This window comes from Schistocerca americana, chromosome 1, assembly GCF_021461395.2.
Source record: "Schistocerca americana isolate TAMUIC-IGC-003095 chromosome 1, iqSchAmer2.1, whole genome shotgun sequence".
In the NCBI taxonomy this organism is placed as follows: Eukaryota; Metazoa; Arthropoda; class Insecta; order Orthoptera; family Acrididae; genus Schistocerca; species Schistocerca americana.
This window is the reverse complement of record NC_060119.1, coordinates 874,630,698-874,652,025: the sequence shown is the minus strand read 5'-3', so window position 1 is coordinate 874,652,025 and position 21,328 is coordinate 874,630,698. Positions and strand designations below refer to the sequence as shown.

At 46.5% G+C, this 21,328-nt stretch overlaps 1 protein-coding gene and 1 pseudogene across 1 annotated transcript in view; one reads left to right on the top strand and one right to left on the bottom strand.

Annotated features, from left to right (window-relative positions):
• Positions 1–21,328, bottom strand: part of LOC124614036 (matrix metalloproteinase-2-like) — a 914,756-nt gene that overhangs the window by 869,415 nt on the left and 24,013 nt on the right. The window lies entirely within an intron of this gene.
• LOC124557890 lies at positions 9,841–9,958 on the top strand (annotated as a pseudogene).

Sequence of the window (21,328 nt, the reverse complement as noted above, 5' to 3'; positions counted from 1 at the left end):
GCATCGTGTAGTCCACCAGCGTCTTCGTATGGGTGCTTACAAAGTGCTAATTCTGCAACATCTGACGCCAAACGACAAACCATGCCGACAATAATCTGCTGCAAATATGCTGCAGGGTATTGATATAGATTCCAGCTTCCTGGAAAGATGTTTACTCTCAGATGAGGCAACCTTACATCTATCAGGAATGGTTACTAGGCATAATGCTCGGATTTGGGGTTCGCAATATCCGCACGTTGTCATTGAACATGGTCGTGATAGCCCTAAACTGAATGTCTGGTGTGGGCTAATGCACGGCAGGATTGTTGGACCGCTCTTCTTTGCGAAACAAACAGTGAATGGGTCAATGTCTCTGGACATATTGGAGCAGTTTGTGTACCTTCAGATAAGAGACTTGCAACCCAACATCATTTTTCAACTAGAAGGAGCTCCGCCGCATTGGTCAACGGCTGTTCGCAAGTTTCTGCATACAAAATTTCCCAATCGTTGGACCCATTGCCTGGCCACCACGTTCACCCGACGTTAGGCCGCTTGATTTCTTCGTGTGGGGATTCGTGAAGGACTGCGTGTATGCGACCAAAGTGGACGATATTCCTACGTTGCGACATCGTATGACTAATGCGTTTGCAACAATAACAGACGGAATGTTACAAAGAACTTTGCAAGAAATTGAATATAGATTCGATATTCTTCGTGCTACAAATGGTTCACATGTAGAGGTGTATTGATGATAAATAAATAAATTCTTTGAGATGCTCTGCAATGTGGTGCATTTTTCATTGTAGTGTCTACTGTGTTTTGTTTTTTTCCTGGGTCTTTGAAATCAGGGAGGTTAGAGTGGGACACCCTGTATTTAGCTCTGGTGACTGTGTTGGCCAGGGGAGATGCTCACACATCCATTCCTAGACGATGAGAGCTCTGTGGACAGGCATCCGTCTGCCTGGAACGCAGCATCACCATTGGGGAACAAACATTGCATCATGGGATGGATCTAATCTGCAAAAGTACTCACAGAATCCTTGGCAGTAAGGCGACCTTGCAGAGTAAACGTGGGGCTCATGGAATACTAGAATATGGCTGCCTAAATCATCACCGAAGCCCCGCCATGTTTTACTCTCGAGACGCAAACTCGGTCATAAGTTGGAAATAGTGTGCAACAAGACTCATCCGACGAAATGAAGAAGTAGATGTAGATGTAGGCGTAGAAACAAATTTCTTCCATTGCTCCATGTTGCAGTTTTTATGGATTCGGCATCGAGGTTTTCCTATTACGGACATTTGCGTCACTGATGTGTGGTTTTGGAATTCCACCTCGTCCTGCAATCCCCTACTTACGGAGCTCCCCTCATCTTGTTTTAGCCGGCCGAAGTGGCCGTGCGGCTAAAGGCGCTGCAGTCTGGAACCACAAGACCGCTACGGTCGCAGGTTCGAATCCTGCCTCGGGCATGGATGTTTGTGATGTCCTTAGGTTAGTTAGGTTTAACTAGTTCTAAGTTCTAGGGGACTAATGACCTCAGCAGTTGAGTCCCATAGTGCTCAGAGCCATTTGAACCATTTTTCATCTTGTTTTGCTGCTGACGGGATTCGCGAATGCGACATTCAGTTCGGCGGTGACCTTTGAAGCTGCTGTTCTCTTTTTCTCGTCACAGTCCTCTTCAATGACCGTCTGTTACCATTACTCGATTCCGCGTCGTGACTTAGCGAATTTAACTAGTTCTAAGTTCTAGGGGACTAATGACCTCAGCAGTTGAGTCCCATAGTGCTCAGAGCCATTTGAACCATTTTTCATCTTGTTTTGCTGCTGACGGGATTCGCGAATGCGACATTCAGTTCGGCGGTGACCTTTGAAGCTGCTGTTCTCTTTTTCTCGTCACAGTCCTCTTCAATGACCGTCTGTTACCATTACTCGATTCCGCGTCGTGACTTAGCGAATGATGTTTATCCGCTTTTTATGTATGCGGTATATATCCTCGGGAACACCAAACACTTCGGTTGTCTTGATTATGGAAGCATCCACCATCAACAGTTTGCCCACTTTCGAATTCATTTACCTATGACATAATGCATTTGCACGTACACAGATCACAGTTCTCACCATGACTAACACACGCACCGTGTTGAGGACACTGTAGAGGTGCCGTTCTTTCTGAAATGCAACAGTGCAACATGCAGACTTGGCTAGCATACGCATTTGTCATCAAGCATGCATTTCAGGCATTGTTTCCACAATATCTATCCAACCGCTATATGCCGTCCGTGTATCGTTACGGGGCCGGTTTGCCAGAAATTCATGAAAACATTGACGCTTCTTGGTTAGTAGTCCACGGGGATGGCAATGTACGGCTTCAGGAATTTAGGAGAACGGAATATATCCGTTCAACTCCATCTATTCTTTTCGCGCTGCAGCGCAAGAGCAAAGAAAACTGTGTCACACGTGCTTCACGCATGTGCGCCGAGTCTGACCTATTCCCTTATCGTAAACATTCACAACAACATCAAAACACAACACGGGAAAGGAGCAGTACTAATCATATTTAACTTATCACTTATCACTCACAGTTTGCAAGATGGCGATACTAATAACCTTCAGTGAAAAATGGAAATGCCGTGTGGCTAGGGCCTCCCGTCGGGTAGACCGTTCGCCTGGTGCAAGTCTTTCGAGCTGACGCCACTTTGGCGACTTGCGTGTCGATGGGGATGAAATGATAATGATGAGGACAACACAACACCCAATCTCTGAGCGGAGAAAATCTACGACCCAGCCGGGAATCGAACCCGGGCCGTTAGGTATGACATTCCGTCGCGCTAACCACTTTATCTTCTATCTCATTTTGTTCTATCGTTCGTTGACTTTGTTCGTGGCGGGTGTCTGATGACACTCGTTCAGGTTGTTCGTTGATCCGTTCACTCAGTTTTTTATTACAGAGGGTAGCTAAAACCTCTGACCGAACACGCTGAGCTACCGTGTCGGCATCACTCAGTTACCAGGGGCCGACTGTGGTATCTGGTCATGAGCGTGATGTAAGGAATACGATAACGCCACTACGGAGTATTTGGATTCATTACTCTTTTCCAAATACTACAAAATCTCGCAGAAGCTTACGAAAACCCGAAAAACCAGAGAACTATGGTAAGGCAGATGCAATTTAAGGCACTGATGTAATAAATAGATAATTCATGTTTGCATACTTTCGACTAAAACACAAAGAAACTATCCAGAAATCGGAAAACATTACTAATCGGTCTCGTCTTTTCCCAACCCCCACCGACACACCGTAATAGCTTATTACACAACCAAACAAAGATTTATTATGATATTTATTGAATTAAAAAATGTACTTCCCTGTCTCCTGCACCACGCAACTTTTTTTAAAAAAATGTGGTGTCAAAAAATAAACATATAACTAAAGAAACAAGAACTATTAGCTCTCTACAGTTTAAAAATGGATACCCTAAAAAAAGTGAAATGTGTGGAAGGCTAATGAGAAGTTCACTGAACTTCTCGTTCTGATGATCTGTATGTAGCGTCTGTAACAGTTCTGTCATAGACACCTTATTATAAAATTCCCTGTCTGAGGCTGGCTCATACTTCTCGGCAAGTTCCGTGAAATCTTTATACTTATCAGATTTAACTGGAGGGGCACTTTAAGAAGTTCTTGCTCAGGAAAAGACGGTATTGTTGAGGCTTTCTTAATAAGCAAATCATGATGGATATGTTGTGATAAGGATACACTACAGCGATCTACATCCGTGTGTGCAGTGCAATGCTTAAAGAACCTGTACCTTGAAACAGTACCATGAAACACTATCAGCACTCTTAATGTTAGACCGCGACATCTTTTTTGGGTGGAAGAAAAAATCTAAAAATACGTCTTGTGAAACGTCAAACTTACTAAACTTCTTGGATGTATTTCAGAATGGTTCAAATGGCTCTAAGCACTATGGGACTTAACATCTGACGTCATCAGTCCCCTAGACTTTGAACTACGTAAAGATAACCAAAATAAGAACATCACACACATCCATACCCGAGGAAGGATTCGAACCTGCGACCGTAACAGCAGCGCGGTTCCATAATGAAGCACCTAGAACCGCTCTGCCACAGCGTCCGGCGGATGTATTTCGCATGTAGAAATCTGACTTGTGCTTGGTGCAATGACAAACAAAGTCCTGGACTAGTCTGGTCGTTGCCCCAACACTCTACGTCGACAAGTGCAATTCCTATATTGTTCTGAACGGATGCCCTGGACAAGTCTCATTCTTGCACTACACGATGCGCCAATTTTCGGTATATGAAATGGTAGAAAAGTATCATTTTCGGCCAAAAGTGAAAATATCTGGTTATTGCAACAATGCCTTTAACTGTTTCCCAGACGTTTACAGCAAATAATGGGAATGACGAAGAAAACCGCAGGTGGTGCTGCCTTATTTTGTGCTTTGTCATTATCGGCTGACGAGCTGAGGAGAAAGACCGCAGGCGCGGATTCCCGCGTCGCGTTATATAAATAGCGTTCCCGCGACGTTTAAGCGGCCTCGCTAGACAAATGGACGTCAACTGGACGACCTCGCGCGACCGCCAGGACTCGGGAGCAAGTGGAGGCCGGCGGAGCGATGTGTCACCCGCGCCCTGCAGCTGTCGCCGCGCCGCGACGCGCCGCCCTTTGATTCGTCAAACGGTAAACACTGCGCCACGGGTGGTCCTTCAAAGCGAACAGAAATTTATTAGCGTGACGGCGGCTCGATGCTTACCCGAGCGTAGGAGCGCGCCGAACTTGAATACAGAGAGGTAATGAAACTATTCCTGCACATTGTGACGTATCATGAGACAACAGTATAGAGTAACGTATGTGCGAGGCGTTGGAGATGTTATTGTGTCGAAGTTGAGAACACATTCGGACGCTTTCAGAGAGGAAGCGAGACCGAACTTGCTTTCGTATTACACTCATGCTCATAAATTAAGGATAATAGCACAATGTGGTGCCACAGAACTTGGCACTTCACAAAACTGGCTCTAATAGCATAGGCACATAGGGAACACCCACGACACAGATATGTAAGTCCACGGTATTGTTGATGAGAAAACCGTCCCGGAACACATGTGCTACAAAACGCCACTGTTTGCTGCGCATGTACACCGACATCAATATGGGATATGATTACCATGCACACGTACACAGGCCGCAGAATGGTTTGGCATACTCTGGATCCAGGTGTTCGAGCAGCAGCTGGAGTATAGCCTTCCATTCTTACACCAGTGCCTGTCGGAGCACCTGAAGTGTCCTAGGGGTTTGAAGACGTGCAGCGATACGTCGACCGAGAGCATCCCAGACGTGCTCGATGGGGTTTAGGGCTGGAGCACAGGCAGGCCACTCGATTCGCCTGATATACTTTGTTTCAAGGTACTCCTCCACGATGGCAGCTCGGTGGGGCCGTGCGTCATCATCCATCACCCCTGAAAAGGCGGACATACTGGTACGATATGACGTCCCGATACACCTGACCTGTTACAGTTCCTCCGTCAAAGACATGCAGGGGTATACGTGCAACTACCATAATCCCACCCCACAGCATCAAACCACGACCTCCATACAGGTCCCTTTCAAGGACATTAAGGGGTTAGTATCTCGTTCCTGTTTCACGCCAGATGAAAACTCGGCGAGAATCACTGTTCAGACTATACCTGGGCTCGTCCGTGAACATAACCTGGGACCACTGTTAAAATGACCATGTACTGTGGTTTTGACACCAGGCTTTACGGACTCTCCTATGACCAGGGGTCAGAGGAATGCACGTTGCAGGTATCCGGGCGAATAAACCATATCTGTTAAGTCGTCTGTAGACTGTGTGTCTGGAGACAACTGTTCTAGTGGCTGCGGTACGGTCTCGAGCAAGGCTACCTGCAGTACTCCGTGGCCGTCTGGTGATATATCGGTCTTATTGTGGTGTTGTACACTGTGGACGTTGCGTACTGTAGCGCCTGGACACGTTTCCTGTCTGCTGGAATCGTTGCCATAATCTTGAGATCACACTTCGTGGCACACGGAGGACCCGGGCTATGAACTGCTGTGTTTGACCAGCCTCCAGTCGCCCTAGTACTCTATCCTTCATAACGTCATCAATATGTGTTCTTTGAACCATTTTCAACACACAGTCACCATTAGCACGTCTGAAAGCGTCTGCACACTTACTCGCTGCACGGTTCTCTGACATGCACCAACACACCTCTGCGTATGTGGACTACTGCCAGCGCCACCGTGCGACGACCGAAAGTCAAATGCACCGCATGGTCATACCCCAAGGTGATTTAAACCCGAAAACCGCCCACCAGAGCGTTGTTTCATTATGCATCAGCATTATCCTTAATTTATTAGCATGAGTGTAGTTATGGCGTCGCACTTATTTAGATACTCCGCAGGAACGGCGAAGAAAGAAACATATGGAGAACAGAGACAGTAAGAAGGGAAACGATGATACGACATATGTTAAGACTTCCACGGCACTAGATGGTGCTCTAAGGGGTAAAACATGTTGGGGAAGACAGAGATTAGAATACATTCAACAAATAACTGGTGATGTTGGGTTCAATTGCTACTTAGAGATGTGAAGAGTTTGGCACCAGAGAGGAATCTGTGGCGGGCCACATAAAACCAGCCAGAGGTTTTTGTTTTAAAAAAAGCTGTGTGTGACGTTTGTTGCACCAAACGAGGTCAACACAGATGTGAGTAATGGTAAAATCGTTCCCCTACATGGCAATTTTACTTGTTCACCTCTTCATTTAAATGTAAATGTGCACTCTCACTGAAGACAAGTTTCTGCTTCTTGATTTATCACGTGGCATTAAGCGAAACCCCAAAGTCAAAACTGTTGCACTGATCCTGTATTAACTGGAATTTTCTTACGTGCTAGTGGAATTTTTTAGTTAGTCTTTTCTTTACTGTTGACACCTATAAACCTAGTAACGAATGAGTTTCTGTAAATTGCTCAACTAGGTCACGCAGAGATAAGCTTTGTTTTATTTCTATTTATGTTTTATTTTTTACCTGGTAAAGAGTACTGATGATCGACGTATAATTTCCTTTCTTCAGATTTTTCAGTCAGCTTGCACTCGGTTGAGTCGCTCTGTGTTTGACGATGCCCGGCCGTCACAGAATGTTTCTAAAGAGCTTCCGCGTAAATCTTGTCTCTACCAACACGCGTTCTAATTTCAACATCTCCTCAAGGCAACGACCAAGAACAAACACACGCAATTCTTAACCACTACGAATCTAATATGCAGAGATTTCGATATTCTGTACTGATTCTGGCATCTTTTCAGAAAGAGATGTTCACTCTTCGCTGGAGTATTTGGGTTGTGAGTCGTGTTTGTATAGATCAGTCGGTACGAGTACTGACCGCGAAAGGCAAGGTCCTGCGTTCGAGTCCGTGTCCAGCACACACTGTTAATCTACCATAAGGTTGCAAGGCTTAATATTCCGTTGATAACAAGAAATGGTTCAAATGGCTCTGAGCACTATGGGACTTAACTTCTAAGGTCATCAGTCCCCTAGAACTTAGAACTGCTTAAACATAACTAACCTAAGGACATCACACACATCCAAGTCTGAGGCAGGATTCGAACCTGCGACCGGAGCGGTCGCGTGGTTAAAGACTGTAGCACTTAGAACCGCTCGGCCACACCGGCCGGCATTCATCACAGAAGTTGAAAAGAAAAACAGCTACGAAGAAGGTATCTGCGAAGAAACCATGGCTAACAGAAGACATACTTCACGTGATCGATGAAAGAAGGAAGTACAAAAATGTTCTAGGAAACTCAGGAATGCAGAAATACACGTCGCTGAAGAATGAAATAAAAAGGAAGCGCAGGGAAGCTAAATTTGCAGAAATCGGAACAGAAATGATTGTCGGAAGGACAGACTCAGCATACAGGAAAGTCAAAACAACTTTCGCTGACATTAAAAGCAAGAGTGCGACGGGAATTCCACTGCTAAATGCAGAGGAGAGAGCGGATAGGTGGAAATAATACATTGAAACCCTCTATGAGGGGGAGGATTTGTATGATGTGATAGAAGAGAAACAGGAGCCGATTTAGAAGAGATAGGGGATCCAATAATAGAATCAAAATTTAAAAGAGCTTTGTAGGACTTAAGATCAAGCAAGTCAGAAGGGATAGATAAGATTCCATCAGAATTTCTAAAATCATTAGGGGAAGTGGCAACAAAACGACTGTTCACGTTGGTGTGTAGAATGTATGAGTCTGGCGACATACCATCTGACTTTCGGACAGTCCGAAGACTGCAAGAGCTGACAAATGCGAGAACTATCGTACAATCAGATTAATAGCTCATACATCCAAGTTGCGAACAAGAGTAATATACAGAAGAATGGAAAAGAATATTAAGGATGTGCTAGATGATGATCAGTTTGGCTTTAGAAAAGGTAAAGGTACTACAGAGGCAATTCTGACGTTGCGGTTGATAAGGGAAGCAAGACTAAAGAAAAATTAAGACACGTTCATAGGGTTTGTCGACCTGGAAAAATCGTTCGACAATGTAAAATGGTGCAATATGTTCGAAATTCTGAGAAAAACAGGGGAAAGTTATAAGGAGAGACGGGTAATATACAATATGTACAAGAGCCAAGAGGGAATAATAAGAATGGACGACCAAGAACGAAGTGCTCGGATTAAAAAGAATGTAAGACATGTATGTAGTCTTTCGCCACTACTGTTCAATCTGTACATCGAAGAAGCAGTGATGGAAATAAAAAGAAAGGTTCAGGAGTGGAATTAAAATTCAAGGTGAAAGGATATCAATGATACGACTCGCTGATGACATTGCTATTCTGAGTGAAAGTGAAGAAGAATTACATGATCTGTTGAACGGAATGAACAATCTAATGAACAGAATGTGGACTGAGATTAAATCGAAGAAAGAGGAAAGAAATGAGAAGTAGCAGTAATGAGAACAGTGAGAAACTTAACATCAGGGCTGATGGCCACGTAGTAGATTAAGTTAAGGAATTCAGCTACCTATTCTGTAAAATAACGAATGATGGACGTAGCAAGGAGGACATCAAAAGCAGACTAGCAATGGCAAAAACGGCATTCCTGGTCAAGAGAAGTACTAGTATCAAACATAGGCCTTAATCTGAGGAAGAAATTTCTGAGAACGTACGTCTGGAGAACAGAATTGTATGGTAGCGAAATATGGACTGTGGGAAAACGGGGACAGAAGAGAATTGAAGCATTTGAGGTGTGGTGCTACAGACGAATGTTGAAAATTACGTGGACTGGTAAGGTAAGGAATGAGTTGGTTCTCCGCAGAGGAAAGGAATATGGGGAAAACACTGATGGGGAGGAGGGACAGGATGATAGGACATCTCTTAAGACAAGAGAAAATGACTTCCATGGTACTAGAGGGAACTGTAGAGGGCAAAAACTGAAAGGGAAGACAGAGATTGGAATACATCCAGCAAATGATTGAGGACGTAGAGTGCAAGTGCTACTCTGAGGTGAAGAGGTTGGCAGAGAGGAGGAATTCATGGCGGACCACATTAAACAAGTCTGAAGACTGATAACCCTACACTCCCCCCCTCCCCCCCCCCCCCACCCCCCCAAAAAAATATTAGAGAGCGAGAAAAAATTTTGGCTGAACAAGGAAGTTCCATAGAAAACAATCGATTTTTAAGACATCAAGGAAACCCTACATTTCGACGATCGTAGGGGATTTGAACCCCATTGCTGGCGAATACTGCTCTCATGCCTTAACCATTAAGTTACTGCTCACAATGGTGACTTGAGAATAGCTTGACCCGATTTAGAGTTCACTGTGTTGACCATTGGCCAACGGCCTTGCCGCAGTGGTAACACCGGTTCCTGTCAGAACATCGAAGTTAAGCGCTGTTGGACTGGGCTAGCACTTGGATGGGTGACCATCCGGTCTGCCGAGCGCTGTTGGCAAGCTGGGTGCACTCTGCCCTTGTGAGGAAAACTGAGGAGCTACTTCATTGAGAAGTAGCGGCTCCGGTCTCGGAAACTGACATACGGCCGGGAGAGAGGTGTGCTGACCACATTCCCCTCCGTATCCGCATCCAGTGACGCCTATGAGCTGAGGATGACACGGCAGCCGGTCAGTACCGTTGGGCCTTCATGGCCTGTTCGGGAGGAGTTTAGTTTTTTTGTTTGTGTTGACCGTTGCGCAATCTTCTATTGTACCCATGTTAGAGATGTAATACGACAGGCACGAATGGAAGGAGCGGCGCCGAACACGTATTGCCAGACATTTCAGTCCATGTCAAAAGAAGGAAGATTAGGTATAATCATATGCAAGGAAGAACAAATAATGTCTCTGAGCGAAGTATGTTACATCTTCGTATGAAGAACGCTGTAACGAGCACCGGTTGTACAGCACGTGCTGGATGCCGGCATAGTTTATATATATAATGTAATAAGTGAGTGATGTGTTAACCACTGTCAACGACAATGGAAACCGATAGATGGATACTAATAATAATGTCGCTGGAAGTGCAGAATTTATTTTTCTCTAAATCGCTATTTAAACAATAGTTCTACATTAAAGCATGTTCCATCTTCTTGTCATAGACCCAGCACCCAGCATTACGCTGTATTTTGTAAATTTCTTAAATGTCTTATGGGACCCAACTGCTGAGGTCATCGGTCCCTAAGCTTACACAGTACTTAATCTAACTTAACTAACTTACGTTAAGGACAACAGACACACCCAGGCCCGAGGGAGGACTCGACCCTCCGACGGGTGGAGAGACACGAACCGTGAGAAGGCGCGTAAGACCCGCGGCTACCACGCGGGGCCATTACGCTATAAATTACTCACGTAACCTCATGTGCACCTGATTATGGAATAAACAAGTCTTTCAAAAAAAGTGAGTGGTTGCAGTTTTCTGTATTTATATTGAATAAACAGTCACGGGTCCTTAAACATCAGTAACGGATAAGCTTAACAATAAGATTAGGGTTTTACGCGCTATCGACTACGAGTTCATTAGAGATGGGACTGTTGTGTTAGCAGAAGAGCCACCACTGTGTTACGAGGGGAGGCCGAAATGCACTCGTTTTAGCTCACGCAGGCTGGCGTGAGGAGGGAAGAACTATACTGACGTGAGGTCTGGAACAACACAAGGAATGAGAATTCAGAAAGCGGACGTAATTACTCTGATACTTAACTTTAATCCATTAATGATGAACGTCGCTCTTGACGGTACACGATTCCGAATATCTGTTCAGAATACATTCTTATAGTAACTGAAAATGGCGCCTTGCTATGTCGTAGCAAATGACGTAGTTGAAGGCTATACTCAACTGTCGTCTCTCCAATTGAGAGCGTATGTAGACAGTCAACTACCGCTAGCAAAGTCGGCTGTACAACTGAGGCGAGTGCTACGGAGTCTCTCTAAACTAGACCTGCCGTGTGGCGGCGCTCGGTCTGCAATCACTGATAGCGGCGACACGCGGGTCCGACGTATAGTAACGGACCGCGGCCGATTTAAAGGCTACCACGTAGCAAGTGTGGTGTCTGGCGGTGACACCACAGGGACTCTACGTTAGTCGCTTTGCTGAGGCATCTTTTTGTCAGACGTTTCGTAGTTCGAATGCAGCTAGCACTGCGGTCTGTGTTTTATAGTAACAGGCTGATCGGTTAGTCACGAGGTACCAGGCGAGCGACCCCGCTGTGCAGTAAAGACGCCGCGCCGGCAGACCTCAGACCCGCTTCTATTTCTGAGGGGGGCGGCGAGGCGGCGGCAGCGGCCACGACTGGAGGAGCGCACCGGAAGCTGGCGCTTTCTTTTGTTCTTCCCGTTAGCGGGGCGGCAGTCACTTCCGGCGCCGAACGGGGGCGGTGTTCGCTGGTCAACGCTCCAGCGGCTGTGGTCACTCCACTTGTCACCGCCGATTTACAGGAGCCACACTCGGCGCAGCTACGAACAGTCCGCAGGGGAGAAGCTGAAGAGGTTCGAAGATGGTTTCGACCTTACGTATGTGGATAACGAGCCAGTCCTTGAAATCGAAAACAATTTTCGATATTTTTCCTAGGTTGTTACTGCACTATTATTATGATTGTTGTTATTATTATTATAGTTTTATTCGTTTTGCCCAACTAAGGATCGCTTATGAACTGATATAGTTTCTTATTTGTTCCTATCCATCTCTCTTCATTCGCTCACTGTGTTCCTTTCTAGGTACCTGTGTCCATCCTTAATTTGCTGCATAGACTTATCAAATTTGCGTTTGTGAACTACGCTCCTAAATTTCTTTGCGTCTCACATTATGTCTTCATGAATGTCTATTTCTTTAAGTTCCTCATTAACATTTCACTGGTGAAAACTGTCAGGAAATATAATGAAATTATTTTTAGGTCAAAGATTTGGTAAAAGCCAGTAAACTTTCCGTCATTTCTGTTTGCTGATGTATTCCCAATGTCCGTCTTAGCAGCTAAGCGGTCAGTGTGTCTGACTGCTATGCGGAGGACCCGTATTTGACTTCCGGTACTGCCGTGGATAGCTCCTTGGCGGTAGGGCTGGCGCAGGCGCACCCTGCCTCATGATGCTAACTGAGGAGCTGCTTGAGTGAGAAGTAGCGAGTCGAATGTCAAGAAAACCAACAACGGCCGGAAGAGCCGTGTGCTAACCCCACACCCCTCCGTAGCGCATCCGAACGACGCCATTGGAATAGGACGACACGGAGGATGGCCGGTACCAAATGGCCCGAGAAGGCCAGGAGAAAGACCTTTAGCTTTTTATACACTACAACTACTCTTCTGACTTTTTTGTCTGTACCAGTTTGTGCACTGAAGTCTCTCAGCAATATTTTGACGTGCTGTGCTGGGTTTCCTTTGGTTCAGACAATTTATCTACTTTTTATGGGTCTTCGTAGTTATAACTATTTGTTGGAAAGCGTACACTGAATAATGGTTCAAATGGTTCAAATGGCTCTGAGCACTATGGGACTTAACTTCTGAGGTTATCAGTCCCCTAGAACTTAGAACTACTTAAACCTAGCTAACCTAAGGACATCACAGACATTCATGCCCGAGGCAGGATTCGAACCTGCGACCTTAGCGGTTGCGCGGCTACAGAGTGTAGCGCCTAGAACCGCTCGGACACTCCGGCCGGCACTGAATAATGTGTAGGCTTTCTTTGCTGATTTGACAGGAGGAGTGACATTTACTCCGTTATTGATGAAAGACATATTTCCTGATGTACACTCAGACTGACGATGTCATTTTCCTATACAACTGTTCGTCTCCTCTAATACTTGTAAGGAATGGTACGCAAACCACTCGTAGTTCACGACGAAATGTTATTGCACAAAAAAATTCAATTCTCAACTGGATGGGTACGCGGAAACGCATGAAGGCCAAATAGAACGTATGTGCTTGAATGGAGTGTAACTCTATTGACTTCCAGAGAAAATACATTTTCTCAATTGTAGTAACGTGATACAAACTCCGCTTTGAGATATATCATTACCAGCAGGAAAATGCCCCTATAGGAGCACAAAAAAGGTGAAAATGCTCCTGTTTAAAAGACTCTGAGTGAAAAGAGATGGAGGAATTTAGAAACTATTAGCGCCACATATTCTAGGGTGAAATTATCAATTTACATCTTTTTTATTTTTTGCAATAGCCATCTTTCGTTAAGGCAGTTTCCAAATGCTTTCGTAGTTTTTCTATATGTTGTGGCTAGCAGATCGCCTCAGCACGCTTTATAACAGTACTCTACAACTATTCTGCAAATTAGCTGCTGCCGGCCGCTGTGACCGAGTGATTCTAGGCGCTTCAGTCCGGAACCGCGCTGCTCCTACGGTCGCAGGTTCGGATCCCTCCTCCGGCATGGATGTGTGTGATGTCCTTAGGTTTGTTAAGTTTAGGTAGTCCTAAGTCTAGGGGAATGATGACCTCCGATGTTAAGTCCCATAGTGCTCAGAGCCATTCAAAGGTTTTTTTTTCTTTTTTGCAAATTGGGAATTGCTGTTCAGTTGCTATTTAGAAGCACTGACTCGGTTAGTGATCGCAGAAATGATGTAGAAATCTTGCGTCTGACAAAGAGGTCACTGGTAACGTATTAGAAAGTTTAAAATATAGAACCACTCCACTGATTACCCATGGGCTAATCAATACTGATTCACACTACTGACATCGAAACGTTACGACGTTTTCCTAGACCCATCTATATTACTAAGCGAGCAACCCGGTGCATGGTTCATGATGCACGGTCACAGTTGCAGTCTCCCTATATATGGCTTCCATGGGGAACAAAACCTTGATTTTCGACATTTCATGTGACTACTGACCGAACTTAAAAATTAAAAAAATGCTGCCATAATCTTCTCATTAAGAGTCATAATCTTGTATTTAATGTTTAAGACAGGCTGGTAGTTGGAGCTAGAGCCATTGGACATTCCATTTCGGAAATCGTTAGGAAATCCTGTATCCCGAGAACCACAGTGCAAGACCGTGCCGGAAACAGCACATTTCATGAATTATCTGTGGTGTCATCGCCAGACACCACACTTGCTAGGTGGTAGCCTTTAAATCGGCCGCGGTCCGTCAGTATACGTCGGACCCGCGTGTCGCCACTATCAGTGATTGCAGACCGAGCGCCGCCACACGGCAGGTCTAGAGAGACTTCCTAGCACTCGCCCCAGTTGTACAGCCGACTTTGCTAGCGACGGTTCACTGTCTTCATACGCTCTCATTTGCCGAGACGACAGTTTAGCATAGCCTTCAGCTATGTCATTTGCTACGACCTAGCAAGGCGCCATATTCAGTCACTATTCTGAACAGATAATATTGTGGATCATGTACCGTCAAGAGCGACGTTCATCATTAATGGATTAAAGTTAAGTATGAAACTACTTACGTCCGCTTTCTGAATTCTAATTCCTTGTCATGTTCCAGACCTCACGTCAGTATAGTTCTTCCCTCCTCACGCCAGCCTGCGTAAGCTAAAACGTGTGCATTTCGGCCTCCATTCCTAACACAGTGTTGGCTCTTCTGCTAACACAACATTATCTCTCAGCACGGACAACGCAGTGATCCGCGGCATTCACTTAACTGCCGGGAGTAGTGGCGTTTGCGTGGATTTGTCAATGCTAACACACAAGCAACACTGCGTGACGACGAGAATGCCTTTGCTAAAAGCACATCGCCTGCAGCTCCTCTTCTGCGCTCGTGACCATATTGGATGGACAGTAGACTACTGGAAAACCGTGATATCGACAGAGAAGTCCCGACTGCAGTTGGTAAGAGCTAATAATAGCCTTCGAATGTGGCGTAGACTCCATGAAGCCAAATTGTCAACAACACACTGTGCAAACTGACAGTCGCTCCGTAATGGTGTGGACTGTGTTTACACGGAATAATCTGGGTCCTCTGGTCCAACTGAACCGATGATTGACTGGAAGGCATTATGTTCGGATACTAGGAGAACTATTCAAGGGCTTCATGTTCTCAAAAAACTATGGAATTTTTATGGATGACAATGCGCCATGTCACCGGGCCACAATTGTTTGCTATTAGTTTGAAGAACATTCTGGACAACTCGAGTGAATGATTTGGCCACCCAACACGCCGGACTAACTCCCATCGAACATTTATGGGACATAATCGAGAGGTCAGTTCGTACATAAAATTCTGCACCAGCAACTTGTAAACACTTCCCAGTTAAGGACGTCTACAGATGTAACGTGGGCCATTGTTTCTGCTGGGGGTTCTAACGAGCTGTTGGGTCCATACCACGTCGAGTTGCTGCACTACGCCAGGAAAAAAGAGGTCCCACACCATATTGGTGGGTATTCCATGACTTTTGTCTCCTCAGCTTATTCCAACACATTTTGAAAGAAGTTTCAAATCTTCTCTAAACTTCTTCTCGCTTACATGCCTAACGTCTGTTATTTAAGACATTAACTCATTTGCAAAGTTATCAGGCATTTGAAGCTGTTACATACATGAGAGTTCGATTCTTTAAAGAACAGAGCAATTACCGGTAACTGTTTTAGGATGTGGAAAATCCTAAGCCGGCCGATGTGGCCGAGCGGTTCTAGGCGCTCCAGTCTGGGACCGCGCGACCGCTATGGTCGCAGGTTCGAATCCTGCCTTGGGCATGGATGTGTGTGATGCCCTTAGGTTACTTGGGTTTAAGTAGTTCTAAGTTCTAGGGGACTGATGACCCCAGATGTTAAGTCTCATAGTGCTCAGAGGCATTTGAACCATTTGGAAAATCCTCGAGTGTCTGTAGCTGATTACACTACTAAAGCTAAACTAAAGTACACTGCTGGGAAACAAAATTCATACATCTTTCTTGAGGTATCCAATTCTCTCAAGATTTATTGCTGCAACAGTGCATATGGATTAGATTAAATGATAACATTTATAGATGAATAACACAAGCGTTTCTGAGATTCCAGGTTTCGAACGATGCCGATACACCCATTTTAGTACGTGGTATAGCCTGCAAGGGTGGCGATGTAGGCGCTGACTCTTGCATCCAGTTAATCTAACAGGTGGACAATATTGTCCTGAGACACGCTATGCCACGCCTGCTCGACCTGTTCACGTAGATCTGCAGGAGTTGTTGGTCGGCGAGTCACGTGTGTCACTTCTCGTGCCATCATATTCCTCACGTACTCGATTGGAGACAAGTCCAGAGATCATGCTGGACAGGTAAGTCGCCGCACGTCTTGCAGAGCACTTTAAGCTTCACGAGCAGTTTGTTTGCGAGCATTATCCTGCTGGAACAACACATGACCTTCCTGTTCGAAGAACCGCAAAATAACATATCTAGCAACATTCTGCGTGTACCGAGTGCTGTTTAGCGTCCCCTCCAGAAACACCAAAGTCGGGGCCAGTGTGTCTTGGATGAATGCACTCTACGAAACAGCACTCACCAAGTCTACGTCGTATGCACTATCGACAGTCACTCGTGTGAAGGCAGAACCTATTTTCATCACTGAACATCACAGTGCGCCATTACATTTTCATAGTGATCCTCGGACGGCATCAGTCGAGCTCTGCACGTCGATTCTGTGGCGTGAGTGGAAGACGGGCTAGAGGTGTGCGTGCACGTAGTCGCACTGGTAATAACCTTTCACAACAGTTCGTGTTGGCACGTCAGTGCTGTGTAGACGTCCAGAACCTCGTCTACAGGCGTGAGAATGTTTGCGTGACCACTGATACCAGCGTCGTTGCAGAACTGACACAGTACGTCCAACTTGCGTGGCAAGTCTCCGAGAGCACCAACCCGTCGCTCGGTAGACAACAGTTTGATCCCTTTCAAAATCGCTCAGCTGGCTACAGGAAGCACGAGTGTATCTCTATGGCACGGTTGCTACTTGTTTCAGAAGTTCCTACCAGACCTAGCCTTTTGGTGGTGTGCATTCCCTATTAAAGGGTAGACACAGGTGGCGCTCTGGTAGCTATGCCACTACGCTATCTGTTGACGGACGACGATGAAAGCACTATCAGTACATCCGCACCGCCCTTGTTGCATATGCCGTCATCGGATCATAATCGACGTCGTCTTTCCAGGCGTGCTAATTTTTTCCGCCAGTGTTTATAAAAAAAAATTCAGTAAATGGTTATCATAAACTGCTCAGGACTCTATAGCTTTAATCACAATATTTTACCACCGAAACGAATGTGCTGATACTGTTCACACAGTTAATCGATGTGTATATGAACAGAAACTTTACAAACCTCTCAAAAAGGCGACCGAAGGGGTGATGACGAGTGATCGAGAACATATAAGCAACAGATCCTCAACAAAAACAAGTTTACCACTTATGATCTGGTTTGTAATTTCTATTTTATCGTAGCTGATTTAGTAATCTTATATTCTCTCAGGCGCTCCGATCATAGACACAACATAATGGACCGTCTGCAACCCCTGTGAATCTTAATGATGTTCATGAAGTCCGCCCCTGGTAGCTGAGTGGTCAGCGCGACGGAATGTCATACCTAACGGCCCGGGTTTCATTCCCGGCTGGGTCGGGGATTTTCTCTGCCTCGTGATGGCTGAGTGTTGTGTGCTGTCCTTAGATTAGTTAGGTTTAAGTAGTTCTAAGTTCTAGGGGACTGATGACCATAGATGTTAAGTCCCATAGTGCTCAGAGCCATTTTGAACCCGGCTGGGTCGGAGATTTTCTCCGCTCCGGGACTGGGTGTTGTGTTGTCCTTATCATCATCATTTCATCCCCCTCGACAAGCAAGTCGCCGAAGTGGCGTCAACTCGAAAGACTTCCACCAGGCGAACGGTCTACCCGACGGGAGGCCCTAGCCACACGGCATTTCCATTTCCATGGTTCATTACCACTGAAACGCGCTCTAGGTCGCAATACAGTGTAATTTAGAGGTAGTCTTTGTACATTAAACAGCCAGAAAGACCACTTTCAGGCAGTGGAGACACTCGCAGACTCCACTGACACCTCGCCGCCCACGCGCAAACATTCGTCCCTCTTATGCAAATTAGTCTAGACGAACGGTGGCCGCCTCGAGGCAGAAGTTCGCAGATCTCAAACACCAGCCGTTGCTCACACAAAAGCGAGGAGAAAGTGGCCAATTAGCACTCTGCCCCTCTTGTTTGTACAAGCGATTAGCAGCTGCTGGCGCATGCGTTGTACAATTAGCGTTCCACACGACTGCTCATTCGCATTAGTTTGTTAAACCGCCCAGTGAAGAGGGCTTTGCAGTTGCACGTCTCTGTTTAATTTGTAGTACTTGTTACTCTGATCACAGTGACAGTCTCTTGGAAGCAACTACAATGACACAAATGAAAAGTGCTACACTATGAACACCTTTGACGAACGCTACGAAACGGCACTCCATTATTTCCATGCCTGTAGGATATGTTGGTTCAAATTTTGTGGTAAGATCTTATGGGACCAAACAGCTGAGGTCATCGGTCCCTAATCTTACACACTATTTAGTCTAACTTAACTTACGCTAGGACAACAAACACACCCATGCCCGAGGGCAGAGTCGAACCTCCGACGGAGGGAACCGAGCGGATCACGACAAGACGCCCCAGACCGCGCGGCTACCCCGCGCGGCAACATTTCGAGATAAGACATCGCCTATTTACTCTTCAATGTCCGTGAAGAGCTTATAATCTGTAAACTGCTATTGTTTTTAGTAAGAATTTCATATTAAGATTTTGCTGTTGTGTACAAAGGAGCGGGCGAGACGAGAACACCATTCTATGTCAAACAACCGAGAGTAACACCGAACTCTTCGATCAAACACCAAGCGTTCGTGTTGCACCAGCAAAGTGTAGCAAGGCGAACGAAAGCGGCACCCGTGTAGGAGCAAATGACGCCCAACGAAGAGTCGTCCTCTTCCTGTTTGCGTTTGCTAACAGGAGATTTCCCCGTCACTGTACAGAAAGACACGGACGGCCACAATAATATGACCAGTCGTTTAATAGCATATTGGTTCACCTTTGGAACGCAATACAGCAGCGATTCTGAATAGCATGGATCCATGAAGTCCTCGCTAGGTTTCCGAAGCTACGTGGCGAGAGATGTCTGCGAACAGGTCGCTATTCCCACAGATTAAAGGGTGGCGGTTTCTAATGTGGAGGTGGCGTCTGATAGTGTCCTAGAATTGATTCGTCGGGTTCAGATCAGGATAATTTTGTGGCCAACGTATCAACGTGAGTTCGTTATCACGTTCTTCAAACCAATGTAGCACGCTTTTGGTCTAGTGGCAGGGCCGGTTATCCTTTTGGAAGGTGCCATCGTCGTCGGAGAAGACATGGAAGACCAGGTGAAGATCACTCGTAGTAAAGTACTTCCCCCTCCCCCGGCCTTCGGTGGTGCAGTGAATGTCTGGACGCAGCTGTCGACCTGAAGTCACAAGAAACGCGATTCATTCGATCAGGCGACACATTTATACACTCCTGGAAATTGAAATAAGAACACCGTGAATTCATTGTCCCAGGAAGGGAAACTTTATTGACACATTCCTGGGGTCAGATACATCACATGATCACACTGACAGAACCACAGGCACATAGACACAGGCAACAGAGCATGCACAATGTCGGCACTAGTACAGTGTATATCCACCTTTCGCAGCAATGCAGGCTGCTATTCTCCCATGGAGACGATCGTAGAGATGCTGGATGTAGTCCTGTGGAACGGCTTGCCATGCCATTTCCACCTGGCGCCTCAGTTGGACCAGCGTTCGTGCTGGACGTGCAGACCGCGTGAGACGACGCTTCATCCAGTCCCAAACATGCTCAATGGGGGACAGATCCGGAGATCTTGCTGGCCAGGGTAGTTGACTTACACCTTCTAGAGCACGTTGGGTGGCACGGGATACATGCGGACGTGCATTGTCCTGTTGGAACAGCAAGTTCCCTTGCCGGTCTAGGAATGGTAGAACGATGGGTTCGATGACGGTTTGGATGTACCGTGCACTATTCAGTGTCCCCTCAACGATCACCAGTGGTGTACGGCCAGTGTAGGAGATCGCTCCCCACACCATGATGCCGGGTGTTGGCCCTGTGTGCCTCGGTCGTATGCAGTCCTGATTGTGGCGCTCACCTGCACGGCGCCAAACACGCATACGACCATCATTGGCACCAAGGCAGAAGCGACTCTCACCGCTGAAGACGACACGTCTCCATTCGTCCCTCCATTCACGCCTGTCGCGACACCACTGGAGGCGGGCTGCACGATGTTGGGCCGTGAGCGGAAGACGGCCTAACGGTGTGCGGGACCGTAGCTCAGCTTCATGGAGACGGTTGCGAATGGTCCTCGCCGATACCCCAGGAGCAACAGTGTCCCTAATTTGCTGGGAAGTGGCGGTGCGGTCCCCTACGGCACTGCGTAGGATCCTACGGTCTTGGCGTGCATCCGTGCGTCGCTGCGGTCCGGTCCCAGGTCGACGGGCACGTGCGCCTTCCGCCGACCACTGGCGACAACATCGATGTACTGTGGAGACCTCACGCCCCACGTGTTGAGCAATTCGGCGGTACGTCCACCCGGCCTCCCGCATGCCCACTATACGCCCTCGCTCAAAGTCCGTCAACTGCACATACGGTTCACGTCCACGCTGTCGCGGCATGCTACCAGTGTTAAAGACTGCGATGGAGCTCCGTATGCCACGGCAAACTGGCTGACACTGACGGCGGCGGTGCACAAATGCTGCGCAGCTAGCGCCATTCGACGGCCAACACCGCGGTTCCTGGTGTGTCCGCTGTGCCGTGCGTGTGATCATTGCTTGTACAGCCCTCTCGCAGTGTCCGGAGCAAGTATGGTGGGTCTGACACACCGGTGTCAATGTGTTCTTTT